This window comes from Pseudorca crassidens, chromosome 7, assembly GCF_039906515.1.
Source record: "Pseudorca crassidens isolate mPseCra1 chromosome 7, mPseCra1.hap1, whole genome shotgun sequence".
NCBI classification, from domain to species: domain Eukaryota; kingdom Metazoa; phylum Chordata; class Mammalia; order Artiodactyla; family Delphinidae; genus Pseudorca; species Pseudorca crassidens.
The window spans coordinates 24982040-24999418 of NC_090302.1; the positions used below are offsets into that span (position 1 = coordinate 24982040).

The following is a 17379-nucleotide window of genomic DNA, read 5'->3' on the forward strand; positions in this document are numbered from 1 at the left end:
TTTTCACAATGTGGATTCTTCCAATCTAAGAATAGACATGAACTATTTTGAAGTACTCTTGGACTCATTGATGAGTCCCAAAATAAGGCTTATTTGCATATTCTTAATTGAGAATGAAAGTATCTTCATTAATCCTGACCATCAAAGTAATGCAAGTAACAATTATAGTTGAAATGTGTTTCAGCAAGTGAGGATGTATTTTTTATAAGGAAGTGATCCTATGCTAATACATTCTAAGTCATAGGTAATATTTCCTTCAATTCCTAAAGGAAGTATCTTGTGAGAAAAGTGAAAGCATTTTTCTGTAATATGAAGGGTGGGGGTAGGGGGTAAAAGGGGGAAAAAAAAGTAGAAGTTATACTTGCTGGATCCTGAAAGTTTTTTGATAGTGGAAACATTGTTTTTAATTGATCTGTTTCTAAGTTAAAACAAAGTAAATTATGAAGAGCATTTCTTGTTGCATTTGTTAACATTGACGACAGAACTTCTCATTCTATTAAGTCTTCTTCACTGATTTCATAGAGATCAATAAAAGCAAGTCTCTTATTCTTTTCTTCTCCAGAAATCCTGGCACTAAACTGAATGTGGCACTAAACTGAAGGCGGAAAATTAAGGAAGTGCTGTATTTTCACAATATCTGAAGTAGGTTTATGACACTGGGCCATGCCCTTCTTCTTTCTGGACCTTAGTATCATATTCTGTAAAATGACAGCCTGGGAGTCACTGAACTTTCTTGACTCCAAACCTGGGGAATCTGGGGAATCAAACATTTTACACTGAGAATTTAACACCCTTTACTTTCTCCCTAATTTCCTTTCCTCCTCTTACATGGACTTAATATAGTCATATAGTTTGCCTTATATTTGTTAATTTTAATACTTTTTTAAAATAATTGTTTTGTTTTATAACCATATTTACAACCTTTTAACTGAGCTGTATGTTTACTACATTTCAGTAGTTAGCACTGGACCTTTTATACCCTGACTTCTTCATTCTTGGAGTCTTACCTCTCTGTTAGCTTGTGTGTGTCTCCAAAAAAAATTTTTTTAATTAATTTTTATTGGAGTATTTTGCTTTACAATGTTGTGTTAGTTTCTACTATACAGCAAAGTGAATCAGCTCTACGTATACATATATCCCCTCTTTTTTGGATTTCCTCCCCATTTAGGTCACCTCAGAGCATGGAGTAGAGTTCCCTGTGCTCTACAGTAGGTTCTCATTCGTTACCTATTTTACACTTAGTATCAATAGTGTATATATGTCAATCCCAATCTCCCAAATCCTCGCACTCCCTCTTTCCCCCTTTGTATCCATCAAAAAATATTTTTAAAAATATATATTTTCTGACGACTTACAACTCTGAGAATATCTGTCTCTTGTGTTCAGAAATGAATGACATTTTGAGTTGGTGTAAAATTCTTGGTCTCTCAGTTTTTGCCTTCTCAGTACACTGTAGCCATGCCTCTGTTGTTTTCTGTGATCCTCTTCTTTCATCTTACTCTTTTCTCTTTTCATTTCATCCTGTTCTCTTTTATGGCTTCTCCTCCACACCCCGCCCCACAATGCTCACCTCATTTCAAAACAACCATGTCTTTTTTATTTATCCCACAAAAGATACCAAACAGCTTTCTAAAATTTTCTTCTGGTTCCTGTCATAATTCTTTTTAAGGAAGTAACTTCTTCTCTGAGTTACCTGGTTAAGATTCTTTTTTGGTTGTTCTGTAGAGTTTTTCAGCAGCACTAGCCTGACTTTTCCCTTGAATTCTCCTCATAAGGAAAGCTCCACATGGGTTTGACTTTTTTTTTTTTTTTTTTTTTGCGGTACATGGGCCTCTCACTGTTGTGGCCTCTCCCGTTGTGGAGCACAGGCTCTGGACGCGCAGGCTCAGCGGCCATGGCTCAAGGGCCTAGTCGCTCCACAGCATCTCCCGGACCAGGGCACGAACCTGTGTCCCCTGCATCAGCAGGCGGGCTCTCAACCACTGCACCATCAGGGAAGCCCTGGGTTTGACTTTTAAGTAGAGAGGCTCTGTCAGGTTGGGGGTAGAGTGTTCTCCTCCCTCACCACCTTGCCCTTTGACACTGGGAACTGATGGAAGCCATTTTGACATTCTAGAGTCCAGCATGCATTGCTCTCTTACTCCTCCTCCTGCCTATAGCTCCCACTGTCTTCAGATGAGTGCTTCACCTCCCAGGTGCACCATGCCACTATCAGACCCTCTCGCATGTCCTGACATGTGATTGCTTGGACTTTCTTTTAGTCCTCACATAGGTACAAAGCAACATTTTTGGTTACTTCAAAAAGCAATGCCCATGCTACAGAGTGGGATTTCCAAGTTTTCTGGTTGTTTCTTTCAGGCTTAATTTTCAGTGTTGATGGAGGTTTTCCTCTTTTTCTCTGACTTCATGTGCATTTTAATGGCAGCAGCTCTGGTTGGGGCTGCTAGCCAGATGCCATTGTAAAGTAGAAATAAAATTATTGGGCCAAAGAGTCTGTATACTTAAAACTCTCTGTATATATTGCTGAATAGCATTCCAAAAACTTGGTACTGATCTGCTCTTCTGTCAGCCAGAAACTTTTTCCCAAGGTTGCTCTTGGATTTGTATTACTGTTGTCTCATAGAAATGATTCCTTCAGCCAAACATTTTTATTATCATCTGCCTGTGCCCATAGTCAGTCATGTTTGATGTTTGTATCTTTAAAGTATCTGACTGACAAACTTGTATTTTTTTTCTTAAATGCAGCATCAGTGGGGTTTATGTAGCAAAAGCCCAGTGTCTGTTATCAGGAGTTCAAGCCTTGGTTTCCCCATTTACCTGCTGTGTAATCAGGAGAAGTTGTCCAAGTTCTCTGAGCCTCATCTGCAAAGTGCTGACTGACATACTACATGCACAGTTATGATGGGCGTGTGAATTGAGGGCTGGGTAGGTGCTTTGTAGATATAAATTCTGTAGGAATGTTGGCAGAGTGATTGAGTTAGTGGGTTCTCCAGTCAGAAAGGTATCACTGCAGCCACTTACTTGCTGCTGATCCAGATTTCTAACGTCCCTGAGACTTGATCTCCTCAGCTGTACAAATGTTGGAAAAAGCACATACATGGTGATAAAATGGTTTTAAAAATATACACATACCCCTCCGTGTTGCTGTTAAAATAGTTAAATTAATTAAACAAGGAGGCCGTTAGACAGAAGTGGCTCTAATGCCATGGTGCCATCAGCAAATCAAAGTCTAAGCCTGTAACAGCCTCAGGGTTACAGCACCAGAATGCTAAGGACAGCCAGTTCCAAATGGCCGGCTGGGCTTTAAGCTATGTCCAAATAATTTCCTTTCTTTGCTTTTGCACTTTCTCTATATGTCTGCCCCTGGCCTCTGTTGGAGGAGTGCTCCTAACCACTTCCAGTTTGGCGCTACCCAATTTGATCAATTTTTGCTCAAATAATCTCTTAAAAATTTTAATATGCCAGTGTTTATCATTTAACAGGATTAAATGAGGAAATGAATGTAAAGATCTCTGCACAATATAAGTGGTCAACAAATGTTAGCCACTGTTATAATCGTTACATTCTGTGGCAAGACACAATACAGGTTACCCAGATGCACGCAGAATCTAAGCAAAATGAAGTATAGCAATTTCGTATATCTATTTCTTTTCTCTCCTAGACTATGACACTATTCTCCTGGACTATGCCTGTTTTCTGAAACACTGATTTAGTTCCCTTTTTTCCTTCTTTCTTCTTCATCTTTTTTTTTCTTCTGTTTTGTTTTGTTTTACAAAAAGCTGGCAGGACAGTTGCAACAGTTTATTTGCAAAGAAATTTCCTTTGTTTTCTTCATCTCACTCTCACAAACAGTAAAACAAAACTCACAAAGAAAACCGAAAACTTCCCATCCCTTTTCTTCTACCCAAGATTCCAAATAGTTCTTTCAAAAATTATGCCACAGAAATATTTAGGTTGGGTTATCCTTTTTTATTCTTTTGTTATGTGGTTACAGCAAGATTATTTTTACTCATTGGTTTTACCTGATTCTCCTTCTCCTTAATAATCTGGTGTGTTGAATGGAAATGATATATAAGATTTGGGGGGGATTTAAAAAGGTGCAATATGAAACATGTCTTAGCAGAGTCCCTGGCACGTGGAGGGAGCTCACCCTGGTGTGCTGCATAGTTTTGTTTGCAGTGGTGAATAGAGCACAGGTTATCACCAGCTTTGGGCCTTCCAGCAGTAACTGACTTATTGCTTGTTCATAGTAGCACCTGGGGATCAGCTGAGGCCTTTGTTGTGAGAGCATCTCAGCCCAACTTCTCCCTCTGTCCATTGTGGCTTCCTTCACTGTCCCAATAGGTGCTGAGCTTCTGGCACTCTCCAGTAATCTCCCTGCATACAAATCTGTGCTCTGAACCAGCTTCCCTTGGAACCCAACCTGTAATATAACACCCCCTACATAAAAGCCTAGGTGGACTTTCTGTTGATTCCAGGATGAAGTTCAAAATTTTTAGCATGTCTTCCAAGGCCCTTCCCAGTCTACCCCCAAACTACTCCTGAATCCTCCCTGAGAATTTTTTGCCCCTGTATTTAAGCTACAGATTATGTCTCCCCCGTCCATGATAAATGATACTCTGTCCAGTCTCTTCGCTTTATTCATACTTTTCTTCTTCTGCCAGTGGCTGTTCATCTTTTATCTACCAGACAAATTCTTAACTGAAATCCCACTTTTGCAGTTCAGTTTCTTCCATTGTTCTTCTAGAGTGTCTCAGGCTTGCTTTGGCCACCATACTTAACTTCAGGTGATGAACTCAGAGAACCATGACCTTAACCCACCAGTGACCCATCCACCCTGCTACACAAGCTCAATATGCTGCCCATGGAATTTGTTATTCGTTTGTCCATCCTTATGCCCTTGCCCTAGTCTTAGCCAGTCCTACCAGCTCTGATCAGGAATTTGTCCCAGGCTTTTGGTCTCTGCTTGGTTTTGAGGATTCCTTTATTTCAGATTTGGTGCCTGACTTTCATTCAATCACAGCAACTGCTCAGCTCCTTTCAAAAGCTTTTGGTTTCTTCCTGTTTCCTCAGTATGTATGACTCCTCTTTCCCATTTTCAGCTTTCCCATTCTATCTCTGTATTGACAGTTGGAATAAACCCCATTACAATCCTGCCTCAAATTGGGAACGGGGAACGTTTTTAATGTCTTGATTTCCATGTGACTGTGGACTCCCTGAGTGGAAGGACTACGATGTATCTTTGCATCTCCATTTCCTAGCTTAGGGCCTGGACTGAATAGGTGCCAGTATGATGCATTTATGGGGTGAAAGGTCATCAGGTTATGGAGGCTCTTCATCAGCTGTGCTAAGGTGAGAACGTAACACAAAGACATTTATGGTGCTCACATAATTGAATTGTTTGGAATCTGATATTCTCTCTAAGAGGTGGGCTAGTGTAGCAAAACTCCATTATTACGATGCAAGGAATATTTAGGACAATTGTCAGTAAATGTTTTCTGTGAGAAGAACCTCCCATATCCTAGACACTGGGCTGAATGCTATGATGATTTAAAAATAAAACCTACAGGGATTATATGCCCAATATGCTCACAATCTTATGGGGCTGACAAGAAATACCTACAAAACGGATTAGAAAGCAAAATATTTCAAGAGAAAGCTACTGATCATAGAACCTGGGAGCTGGGAGAAAGAGGATGGGGATCTGGGAGGAAGTGGAATCAGAAGTGAATTTTAGTTCCTCACCAGCCTCACTACGTTGTGCTTCTCCAAGGCAAAAAATATGTCTTATATATATTTATATCTGCAGTGTCTCCTAGCACACTTCCAGCTAATTCTCTAATGGAGCATCTGGCACATATTTGGGTTATCATGAATATTGGAGGCACAGTCGTTGATGGGCTAGAGAATCAAGCTCAGAGGATGGACAGGAATCCTGGAAAACTGGCACTGGGGAACGGCCTTGGGAACAGTCTCCTTAGACCTCCACTACCGGCCTCACTGGCCCTGGACACTTTTGATCTTTGTCTCTGGATTAGCAATGCTCCTCTTTCCTTTGTGAATAATTTCTCAAATTACCCTGCATCTTTATATCACTCCCCTGGGATCCAGTGTTCCAGGGGTAGACATTCTGTTCTTTGATTGACTAGGCCTCACAGGCTGATGTCCCAGCATATGGGGATGGCAGATGGGAAGAGATGTTGTTTTCATAGTAGAAACATGTTCCTACCTGTCCCTATAGTGATTCCCTTTCCTACTCCCTGCCCCTATATAGGAAGGGCATATAGACGCTGCTTAGTCAAAGATGACAAATGTTCATCCAGGGATGATGAGTTACAAACTTAGGCTTTTGGACAAACTTGTATAAATTTTCTAATTCTGCCAGTCAACCATGTGCTGCACCCACAGAAAAGGCTTAGAAGTGGATAATTAGTCTCTCACATCTTCACTAGGGCCCTGACAGTTGGCAGTATTTAACTACTCTTAAAAGAATGATCCATGAAACTTGTCTGGATCTTTTTCAGATATGAAAACTAAATCCAGCTTTCTCCTGTTTGCCTGAACATCTGTGATGTGTGTTGTACAACCACAGAGATACCTTTGTAGTATGAGAAGGTTTCCCCAAGGGAGAAGCACACACATGAGAAACAAGTGAAATAGCCAACAATGAGTGGGCAAGACAGTTGAAATTTGGCTTCGTGACCACCCTACACCTTCTGAATCATTGGAAGAGTCAGCTTCTAGTGGTAGCAGACATGGGTAGCCAGTTATATCAGCCATATAATGTGCCCTTTGTATGGGATTAAACATTTTTTCATGTTAATGCTTATGCCATGTTTTCTTTGGAGTTCAAACTCAGCCTGGCGTCTCAAATGAAACATAAACCATTTTCAAAGATCAGGAAATGGACTATTTCTCTGGGAGCTGATCAATTTGTGCAAAGATTAATTAATGAGAACATCGCCAATTTCAAATTTTGCTAATTGTATTTTGAGTACCCTGAACAAGGACTGTATTTTTATTAATTTCACATACTGGTTCTCATCGTGAGGTTAGCTCATTTTGTAGTTCACATCTGTATAGAGTCCCACTATTCATATCTTATGGACATCTATTTGATTTTCATGATGAAGCTCTGAGGCAGGTGAAGAAGTGCTATCCTGTTTTACAGGTGAAGAAACTAAGGCTCATAGAAGCTAAAGGATTTGTTAAGATCATATAGTTGATAAGAGACAGGTTTAGGTCTGCATCCTAGATTTCTTATCTTCATGTCCATTACTTATATAACTAACATCTTAATGAAGCCAAATGAAGGAAATGGTCAAGAAATGATGTTTGAGTTGAGACCTCCTGTGTTGCACATTTACAAGGACTTAGTGATGTCTTTTAACAAAAGATGTTTTCTTGAGTGATCCTTCTGATGGTTATGAAACCCGTGGACTGATGTATTTTGACAGAAATGTTACAGGATAGCTCTACTCCTCCTCTTTGATGAATAATGGAATTGGTCACATCAAAGAATTTTCATACTCAATCACCAGGATGTAGTGAGAAAGAACCTGGTTTTATCTTGTTCTACTTTGGAGGAAGCAGAGGAATGTTGGTGATCCTAGCACCAGGGATTTGAAATGAATTTAGGAAGCCCATAAACCACAAACTTCACCTGTATTATTATATGTGATTACACAGTTAATAATGAAATATTAAAGACGTCTTGTTCATATAGGTCACTTGAGATACAAGGAATAATCTCATTATGTTATTCTGTTGCTCTTGAGAAGATAAGAAATATTAACCCATGGGGTTAATTAAACTATGGGTTAGTAATAAATACCTTTATGCACTGTATTATGATCAAAATAGGTGACATATATTAACAATTATCTGTTGTAAAAGCTTTAAAATTATTTCTTAAATTAATATTAAATAAAATATATAATGCATACAGTCACTACCACCTGCCTGTCACCTGTTATTATCAGCATTTATAAATCAACAGGAATGGTTTTCCTGTGATTACTAGATGCTTCTGTTTCATTGAATGAAGTGATTCTGTGAAAGCTACACTCATTTGAACCTTAGCTATGAAAACTATGTAAAATTGAACTTGGAAGAAATATTCCTAAGCATTTTATGTAAAGAGAGATCCTACTTTATGTGGAAATATTCAAATTATTACAGAAATATGAATGCCTACTTTCTCTCTTTAAAACTTCATCTCTCTTCCTTAATAGCTACTAAAAATATAAGTAGATTTTCATAGGTGCACAGAAAAATGATATACTAATCCTAATGCACTGTTGGTAGACTGCTTGAACTTTTGTTCATGGCTTGTTTCTAGTTCGCTAGGGCCGTTTCTTGGTTTAAAATTTCATGGCTATCCTTCTGAAAACAAAACAAAAATCCATGGATTAGTCAGGTACAAGTACTCATGTGAATGGTTTGGTTTTTATTCCCTGCTTGGGTTCTGCTAGTGCCCAGTAACACTGATTCAGGTGGTTGCATTGTATGCTGTTTTCCAACTGTCTTAGATGATTGATCATTCATTCATTTCAAAGTATTTATTGTGTGCCTATTAGGTTCGCTGTGTTTGAGGCACTAGATATACACGTGGGAATAAGACAAAACCCCTTCCCTCAGTAGAGCATACATTCCATTTGGTTGGAACAGATGTTAAAATAAAGTTAATGTAATAAGGGTGAAAAATTCCATGGAGGAAAATAAATCAATATAAGGGGATAGAAAAATGTGAGGAGATCCGGGATGGCTATGTTGAGAAGATGCTCTTTGATCATGGACCTGAAGGATACGAGAGAGTGAGCATATGTGAATATCTGGGGGAGGAGTGTTCCAGGAAGAGGGAACAGCCAGTGCAAAAGACCTTGAGGTAACATTTTTTCTTGGGTGTTCAAGGAACATAAAAAAGAGGCTAAAGTGGTAGTACAGGTATGGTTGTGATATGCACACCAATAACATGGTTCAAATTTCAGTTACCAAGATAATGTTAGTTGTTAGTAAATTGCATAAAGTACAGCCTTTGCTGCTAGCTCTTCAGCCCACAAATCACTATGTAAATAACAGATGCATGTTGTGATCAGCAACTAATCACATCATTTCTTTCAAAGCTTGTGGTGATTAGACACCATAAATCTGTTACTTAGTTTACACGTAGAAGGCAGAGGGTACAGTTATGCTCTTTCCTTGTCTCCCAGTGATAAGACCATACACATACTAACATAAGAATACTTATGAAACTACAGGACAACACACAAATACTCAATAGCATTGGAAGTTAAGGGTATCAGTCTTCAACATACGTGGATGGCTTTGAGAAATGGTCTGGATTTGTGTCTAGAAATAGAACAACTCCACCTGTCAGAAAGGAATTAGAAAGGAAAGTTTGTATCCACTTCACCTATGTATCTCAGACCTGGAGGCAGTCTCAGATTGGAAGATCTCACAGTCACCCCCAGGTTTGGAGGGAGTTAACTTTTGGGGCAGCCACAATTATGTCCTATTCCCTACCTTGCTGCTCACTGAGGAATCACTGTAGCTGGTCAGCCCTTCTTCATCTATGCTACAAACACAACCCTGAGATATATTGTATTAATCTTTTTAAATTTAGAGAGTTTAGAACAAAACTTGTAAACAACGATGTGCTCTTTATCTTTTCATTTCTTTGTTCATTTTCAAAATTTTAAACCTCTAGAAGAAAACTAATAGGAATATATTATGAAGGTAAAAGCATTATTATTTTATTTTCTCTCAGTGTTTTTATAAAAAATGTTATGTAAGAAGTTGAAACAATAGTATAATAAACACCCATATACTCTTTATTTAGATTCAATGATTATTAACATGCTGCTCTATTTACTCTCTCTCTCTCTTTCTCCATAAACTTTTCTGCACCCTTTAAAAGTACATTGTAGACATCATGGCACTTCATCTCTAAATTTTTCAGTAGACATCTCCTAAAGATAAGGACAATCTCCTACATACACATTATGAGTCATAAGAAAACTAGCAATAATTTCATATCATCCAATATTCAGGCCAGATTTAAATTTTCCCAGTTGTCTCAAAAAAAATTTTTTTTGGAGCTTTTAAAAATACTTTTGGAGGGCTTCCCTGGTGGCGCAGTGGTTGAGAGTCCGCCTGCCGATGCAGGGGACACGGGTTCGGGCCCCAGTCTGGGAAGATCCCACATGCCGCAGAGTGGCTGGGCCCGTGAGCCATGGCCGCTGAGCCTGCGCCTCCAGAGCCTGTGCTCCTCAACGGGAGAGGCCACAGCAGTGAGAGGCCCGTGTACCCAAAAAAAAAAAAAAATTTTTTTGGAAACAGGATCCAATCTAGGATCACATAGTGCCTTTGGTTGTTATCTCTCTTAGACCTTTTTGATCTGGAATAATCACACTCCACACCCCCTCCTTTCCCCACTATCTTTTTTTCCCCCTGATATTTTACATTATGGTGAGTCCAGGCTAGTTGTCTTATAGAATGTTCTGTATTCTGAGTTTCTCTGATTATTTTCACCTGGTGTCATTTAACTCATTCCTCTATCCCTTTATTTTCTATTAACTGGAAACTGTGTGTAAAGGCTTAATTAGATTGAGGTAAAACATTTGTGGCAGGAATACATCATAGGTGATGTATATTTCATATTTCATCACATCAGGGGCCATAAAATATCAGCTTGTCCCACTATTAGTGATGCTAATTTGGATTAATTGGTTAGGTTGGTCACTGCCAGATCGCACCAACACTAAAACTGAAAATGTAGTAGAAAGAATTCCCATATACCCTTCACTTATATTCCTCAAATGTTTCTATTTTAAAATATTTGCTTTATCATTTCATTCCCCTCTCTGTCTCTCTCCGTCTCTTTCCCTCTCTCTCTCTCTATATATATGTGTGTGTGTGTGTGCATGTGTGTGTGTATTTTTTTTCTTTTTCTGAACCATCTGAGATAAATTACAGACACAGGACACTTTATCACTACACACTTCAGTGTGTATTTCCTAAATGCAAAGGCATTCTTTTACATAACCATAGTGTAACGGTCACAATTAGAAAATTAACATTAATACAGTATTACTATCTGGTCTACAAATCTTGTAATTTCACCAGTTGTCCTCCTATTATCCATCAGAGCAAAAGAATGTATTTTTCTTGGTCTAGGATCCAATTTTGAATCACATGCTGAGTTTAGTTGTCATGTCTCTGTAGTCTTTTAAAATCTGAAACAGTTCTACAGTATTTCTATTTTTGGCATGGCCTTGACATTTGTGAAGAGTACTATTCAATTTTCTGTAGAATATCCTTTGATTTGGGTTTCCCTAGTGTTTTCTCATTATTAGATTCAGGTTTTGCATTTTTGACAGGAGTACCACAGAAGATGTTTTAGTGCCTTGTATCAGAAGATACGTAATACCTACTTTTCCCATCACTAGAGATGTTATCTGTGATCCCTTGGTTAAGGTGGGTTCTATTATCCTTCTCCAATGCAAAAATCCTGTGGCTAGAGTAATGGTAATGCACTAATTGGCTAAGGCCTAGGTTACATTCTCTTTCCTGAAAATGGGTGTTGATTCAACTCTTTCCAGTTAATTCTTTTTATTTTTTTTAATTTTTGAATCTTATTTTATTTATTTTTTTATACAGCAGGTTCTTATTAGTTATCCATTTTATACATATTAGTGTATATATGTCAATGGGAAAATATTTGAGACTATATAAATGTTCTGTTCTCTTCAGACTGTCACCTACTAGTTGTAGCATGTGTTGGTAAGTTTTGTATGAATGATTATTACTGCGATGGCTGCTAAGTGATAATTTTCTAATTTTCTTTTTCCTTTTAAAGTTTTATTTTATCTCATACTTGATATAAAAAACTTGTGTTTTATTGTAGTGTAAAAATATCCAAAATGTTATTTTTATAAGAAGTAAACTGCTGGAGTAATGTCATAGTTTGTGCTTCATTGGCTTATTTTAATATATTCTCCCTGTACTGTAAGCTCAGTGAGGACAGGGATTTTTGTTTTATTCACTGATGGATTCCCAAGCGGTTAGAACATATAGTATAGTTGCTCAATAAATATTTTAAAATTTATTCTGTAGATAGAGGAATGGAGGCTTAAAGAGATAAAGTAACTATAAAAAATGGCAGAGTCAGGATTCCAACCAAGTTGGCACACTTTCATTCACCTCATTACTACAACAAATGGCTAATGTTTATTTTTCACAAATTTCCTGAGTTTGAAGAAGCTATTACATTATGTTTTATTATAAATGACATTCTGATGCTTATAGACCACACCAGGAATAGAAATTAACAAGACAGAATCAGTAGTAGAACTGTATGACCAAGTTTATTCAATCACGTCAATAAAAAATGAAAGCAAGACTGTCATACATAATCCAGTGGTGGATTATCCCCATTGTATTTCATGATGCCAGAAGAAGCTGCCGAGACAGGAGGCTTCTGCATGGCAGGAGGCTTTGGCACCTAATATAGACAGTTCAGAGCTTCCTGAGGAGTAGACGTGACTTAATGTAGAAACAAACTCATGAGTACAAAACATTCCTGATTTCTTTTTCAGAATAGTTGATGCATTGCTGTGATCTGAGGCAAAAGAAACAAGATCTGAAGAAATTGGAGGACTCCTTAGCACATATCTTACTGTATTTATCAGTGTTGTGCTCTGAGGTGAAATGGTTTCAGCATAAATGATGTAACCTCAGAAGGAAGTCTTTACTTATATTCACTTAAATCTGTACTGGGAAGGGCACAGCTCACCAATTTGTATTCTCTATGTGACCAAGTTCTGGTACAAGAAGCATAATTAGTAGTTGATAATGAGTGGATCTCAGGTAGATGTGACATCCTCTCTGCCTTCTTGGACATCTTAGTTCTCTACCTCCCTTTGGACTTAACAGGGTTGAAAATTAAAATTGGGACACAAGAAAAATCTTTAAATTCAGAATCTTTAGGCTATAGTAAAATACTTTGGGAGAGGTAATGATCAAAAGTTGGTTAAATTTACACATTTTTCATGCCTCTAGCCATAAAGCAATAATTGAACAAATTATGATCTATCTTTGCTGCTATTAAAAATTTTTTTAAAGACATAGAAGAATTTATTGTGAATAAATTAATTTTCCAGATCACTAAAATTTATCCATATAAATGACCCGACACAACATTTCTGATTTTAAATATTCTGGATGGAAATTTTTTTCTCACCTAATTGTATTACATAGTTTAGGGGATACACAGAATAATTGAGGCTAGTAATCCTAGGATAGTTTATTAGTTGTTGTTTTTTCTGGGTTTTTTTTGTGGTACGCGGGCCTCTCACTGCTGTGGCCTCTCCTGTTGTGGAGCACAGGCTCCGGACGCGCAGGCTCAGCGGCCATGGCTCACGGGCCCAGCCACTCTGCGGCATGTGGGATCTTCCCGGACCGGGGCACGAACCCGTGTCCCCTGCATCAGCAGGCGGGCTCTCAACCACTGCACCACCAGGGAAGCCCAGTTGTTGTTTTTTTTTATTTTTTATTTTTTTTTAACATAGGCAGATCCACCTCTTGCTTTTCAAACCTTGTTAATTAAGATATATACTCTGGAAATACATGGGCTTCAAAGTTAAACTTGAAATTAGCCTTCATAATAAGCATTTACTTTCTGTGTAAGGCATTTGAGATAGAATTTGGAATGTATGAAACAGCCTCATCAAGTGTAGGATTTCAAAGACATTATCTCAGCCAGCCTTCAAGACAATTCCACAAGGGAAGTAGGAGGGATTAGTTAGTCCCATTTTACAGATAAGTAGCTTGTTTGGAAGCACAAAGATTCCGTTCTAGCTGGGTTGCAGCAACCCAGCTGAGCTGTGTTAAGATCACCTCTGACCAAATTCCTCCCTGTCTGCCTAAACGCAATACTGTTTAGAGCAAGACTTCTGCTTTGGTTGTATTTTGGTAACAGGGCATTTGCAATCTTTGGCCTCCTTATCGAGCCTGAACTTCTGGTTTCAGTTTTTGTAACCATAATACATCACAGAGGAATTTTTACTGGAATGTGGGAAGAGGAAGAAATCTTCATTTGTGTTAGTTTTATTGTTCCTGCATGGATTAAGAGCAACAAAACTGTCTTCACTAAATTAGGTAAATACAATATAATGAATACCATTGAGGGCTGAAGCAGAAAGAATCACTAGAAATCATTTAGGCTTCCACTCCCATTCTGCAGATGAAGAGACTGAGGATCACACAGGGGACAGAAGTGGCCCAATTCCACAGATTTAGCTAGAGGTAGAGCTGGGATTAAAATTAGACTTTTCTGATGTCTAGCCATTGTTTTTCTCCTTATTCTACACTGCCTCTCTTACCAGATATGTCTCCTGTGGAAAAACTATAGTTCATTCATAGGACTAAACTGTTTTATTCTACTTGCAATTATACATGCAATGAAAAACAAAACAAAGTTTTAAAATGTGGAATATTTAGGCCCCTGTATTTAGCCCCATCCTGGTATCCCCCTAGGGTGTGCTTCAGCAACCCTCAATAGACCAAGCTTTCTAGCCCCTGCGCCTTCATTTTAGGGTAGAACTGTCAAATTTAGCAGATAAAAATAGAGAATTTCCCGTTCAACTTGAATTTCAGATCCACAGTGAATAATTCTTTTAATATGTCCCCTGCAATCTTTGGGACATACTTAAAAAGTTATTTGTTATTTCTCTGAAATTCAAATTGAACTGGGTGTCCCCTATTTTATTTGGCAAGCTACTTTGGGAACCCACTAGAAGAACGTGCCTTTGTTGGGGGAGGGAAGCAGTTAGTCAATATTGATTGATGATTGTGTTGCATCCCAGAGAAAGAAAAGATTGATTCAGAAAAACTCTCCCCTGGTCTCTCTCAAGCTTAAAGCTTTGAGGAGGAAGATTCCAATTACTAGAGGAACAGAAGTGGGTTAAGGCATGATCTTCCAAAAAGAGGTGCAGGTTACAGTCTGAGTCAGGTTAAACATGAACAGTCACACATATCAAAAGCAGGGCAGGAAGGGGGCAGCTGGCTCTCCTTGCTCTGCCATGATGATTGTGTCTTAGCGTACTCGGTGTCTACAGAAGGTGGGTAAACACACCGGTCCATCTGCTCACCTACATGCTCACCTTGTCGAAATTGAAAGCCAAGCCACTTACATGGTTGCATAGTTCATTACTGGTTTATTTCTTATTTAAACAGCTTTCTGATTAAGAAAATTCCTCAGAATTAGGGACTTGGAACAAAGAAGGAAGGGATTAGGTGAAAAAACTGACATCTAAAGAATACTGTCTCTCTACCGTGTTATCTGCCAGACAGCTCTGCCAGTTGCTTGAGAGTTAAACCTATTCTTCCTCCCTTTCCTCCTTTGATCCCTCTTTCCCTCTCTTCCTTCTTTCCAACCTTTCTCCAGTTCGCTTTTCCTCCTCTCCCACAGGCAACCATTCAGATGTATATTTTTGTGTACTTTTTTATTTGTATGTTGCAAAATATTCATTGTATTTTTGTATGGATGCTTTTTAAATTTACAGAAATACCACTGTGTTCTATAGCTCATTTTTTAATCAGTAACATGTATTTTAAGATCCATTTATGTTGCCATGCCTATGTTGGTAAGGCATTGGTTGGTTACTTTTAACTGCTTGATTTTTTTCTTTATCCACTGTATACTCCTTGAAGGCCAAACTTGTCTTATTAATGTTAGAATCTCCAATGCCAAGTTTGGAGGCTGGCGCTTAAAAAGTGCTTAAATACTTTGTGTTGAGGATTGAAAATATGATATGAATAGGAGTGTTTAATTAAAATTTTGGTGAACTGAAAGGAATGAAATGTTACTGAAAAAGCAACCGAGTATTATAGATATTAAGGATTCACTTAGGACAAATTTTTATGTTGTCAGAATCTTTGACAATCATTAGTTAGCTTTTCTAACTTCAACTTAATACCAGTGAGCCGTAGTCGTAAGTATGATTACCTTGGGACTTCTGAGTGTAGTTGAAAAGGTTTTAACACAGTCTCATTTAAAAGTACAGCTTTAGGAAAACAAAAGTGATACACCCAGCGCATAAATTCCAACTTAACTCACAACTGGGGTAGGATTAACCTTTAACGGAAATCAGTTAATAGCATCGCTCAAGTCCTATCAGTTCTTGTGAAATTCAAATCCCTGCCTTGAATAAAATTAAATGCAGAAAATTCCACCTTCATTTCCCTCAAGTAGGAAACTTGAATGTTTGTGTAAGAAAAAGACATTGACAGTAACAGCACAACAATCATGGACATAATAAAAAAAATGTTTTTGAGCTGAAAAATATGAACAATGTTAGTGAATTCATGCCTTGATCTTTTGTTTTCAACTGCTATTTATTGAGGGAGCCCCAAACATGCATTTGGCTGGGGAACTATGTGGAGGTGTCACTCAGTATCAGCACAGCTATATGAGCTACGTGTTGTAGAAGAAAAACCATAATGTGATTGAATGGGCCTTGGTGGGACTTCTTAGAAGCAGGGCCCTAGAAGCCAGTCATTCTCCTGTTGTCCCCTGTGTATCCCTCAGGAATAGAGGAAATACTCAAAGGACACTTAGCTTGTCCTCTGGGATTCACGGGACTGGCTGGGGGTTGTTGAGGCAGACATGCAGATGTTGGTATGAAGGAACACTAGGGCAAGTTCATCCTTGGGTTTCTGCACTTTCAGAAAGAAACCTTCTTACAAGATTATTATAAGTTCTTTCTCAACCTTACAATATTGTGCAGTCATTAAAATCATGGACTTTGGAGCCAGACAACCCCAGTTTACGGACCAGTTCTTCCATTTACCAGCTGAACGAGTTTTGCCAAGTGACAGAGCCTCCATGAGTATCCGTTTCATCATCTTTTTTGTTATCCAAATGACAAGACTGAACAGGTTTCTTTACAGCAGAACTCCTTAGGGTCTTTAATATGGTAATGTCAACGGTGAATCTCTGAGAGATTGTTAGGGTAATATAGGATTTCCCGAAGTATTTCATCATGGAGTACTTTTTTTTCTCAGAGCATCTTATAGGGCTAACTTTCTGAGCCACACATTTGGGGAATGCTGCCATATAAGGATGTTCTAGATAATTATATTTAATAAGTCATGACTGAATAATAATTACTGTTTGACTGGAAACTAAGGCACTATTCTGATGTTTTATATTTATTTTTATACATCAACCCTGTAAGATAGGTACTATTATTATCCCTACTTTGCAAATGAGAACACTGAGGCACAGAGAATTAATAACTAGCCTAAGGTCATATAGCTCTCCTCAGCCCTCTAATTTGCTGTTTAACCTAGATCTCAAGTTTTTAGTTTCAATGT

At 38.3% G+C, this 17379-nt stretch overlaps 1 long non-coding RNA gene across 1 annotated transcript in view; it reads left to right on the forward strand.

Annotated features, from left to right (window-relative positions):
• LOC137226998 (uncharacterized) overlaps positions 1-17379 on the forward strand; it is a 252577-nt gene that overhangs the window by 192777 nt on the left and 42421 nt on the right. The window lies entirely within an intron of this gene.